The sequence below is a fragment of the Alligator sinensis genome, unplaced genomic scaffold (assembly GCF_000455745.1).
Source record: "Alligator sinensis unplaced genomic scaffold, ASM45574v1 scaffold7_1, whole genome shotgun sequence".
NCBI lineage: Eukaryota > Metazoa > Chordata > Crocodylia > Alligatoridae > Alligator > Alligator sinensis.
In genome coordinates, this window is record NW_005841843.1 from 1771621 (window position 1) to 1773658 (window position 2038).

Here is a 2038-nt window from a genome sequence, read left to right on the forward strand (position 1 = left end):
AACTCCAGCTATAGCAATAGCAATAGTTAAAGTTACCTAAGCATTCCCATTGAAATTTCTATACATTTGTTATAGTTTTCTAAACATTTTGTTTGCGAAGAAATGTTATTCCAACACGTGATCATTATTTTATTTATATATGTTATTTATAAAAATAAATATTTTTTCAGCAACTTTGAGACAAAATTTTTGATATCTTTTCAGGTTGTAGAAACAAATGTTCTTCTCTGAGGCCATGTCTACTTGTCTGCTTTTCTGTGGAGTAGAATAATTAGCTGCAGAGTAAAGCATCACTGTCTTTCATATGCAATGGTGTTAGGCTGCAGTAAACTAACTAAACAGTACTATCTTACGTCAGGGTAATTTACTGCAATTAAACGCACATGCAGATGCTGACCACTGGCATAAACTGAATGCAGTCAGCCTAGTCAGCCAGGGGCTACACTCCTGCTTGCTGCCCAGCCATATAACTCTGCACTTTCTATACCCTCATGCCCCAGCCATCCCCTCTGCACCTCAGTGCTGCCACCTGGAACCTGGGGCTGAGCCCTGTGCCTGTTGCCAGCTCAGGCCTGGTTCCAACTGCTGCTGCCCCAAGCGCATGTGTAGATGTTGCACCCAGTAGTAGTTTACTCCAGCTCAAACTGCTCCAGAGTTTATTGCTTCACATTAATGCCTGGCACACGTAGATACACCCTGAGTATTTTAAAACAAACAAAAATAGAACCAAACTTGAAAGTGTTTGAGTAGCCATGTAACCCAAATGACTGGGTGCAGGAAGTTGAACTTTATCAGAGATAACGTCCGAACTGAGAAAGGAGTGTATTAGTAAAACCTTTTGATTCCTCAGCGTTCTGACCCTTGAGGGACTCGACGATGTGAATGCACAATTGCAGCTGGTAGCAAGTTTTAAATGTTTTTCAACACCCCTAAGAAAAAGGCAAGGCTGCTAAAGCAAAAAGGCATGAATCTGCTGGAATATGAATTCTATCAAATGCTGTAGATACATGTAACATTTGTCATAAATATGTTATGTATGTCCAAAGTGGGGGTGGGGGGAAGAGACTATTGTGTCAGGGAGCAGTTTGAGCAATCATTGTATGACACTTCCCAACCCTGGATGTGGTAAGTGCATGTCTGAGACACTAGTGGGGTTCCCTCACACCTTCACAGGCACCCTTCAGCCCCAAGTCCCTCTCTACCATCTGTTCCTGGATCACTTGAGAACAGACTGGGTGAGTCTACATGTGACACTATGTCGCCGTAGCAATGCACTCCCTTGGTATAGCATGTTGCTACGGCTCACAGCATAAGGTATAACAAGACTCTAAATTTCAGTGATTGCTGTTCGTTAGCCATTAGACTTTGAACCTCTCCTAGGGCATGGCCAGACGTGTGTGGACTGTCAGCACAGGAAACTTAGGAAAAGGAAGAACAATGGATCCTGTTTAGCTGCAGATAGAGCTAAAGAAGGACCGAACTAACTGCACATAGCATGACTGAAAATGAAGCTATTTGCTGGGTGGCTGCAGGGAGCAGGATACTGGATTATAAAAAATATCAGCATGTGCTGGAACCAACAGGAAGGGCCGGATGGCAGGGCATTGTGTGCAGTATGCACTCCATGCCAGTCCCCTGTGCTCCATGCAGTATGCATGGCCACTCTAGTCCTGTGCATCTCCTGCAGCACATGCCAGCCCCAGAGTGCCAGCACCACATGCACAAAGAGCCTTGGGGCTGGTACATACTGTGGGAAGTGCTGACACAGCCCTGCCTCGTTCCAGTGCTGTTTTCAAAATGGGAGAGGGGGAAGAGAGTGGAGGGAGCTCATTCTGAGGGTTCATGCTGGTGCTGGAAGTTGGGGTTGGTGGATTGGAGCCCCTCTGAAGTGGAGGGATAAAATCCAACCCCCCACTCCAGCTCAGGTTGGGGAAACCCCAGAATGGGCCTCCCTTCTCTGCTTCCCCCTCCCCGCTTTCTTGAGACAGCATTGGGGGCTAGGAGAGGGGTGGCAAGCCTAGGGGAAGAGGCTACAAAA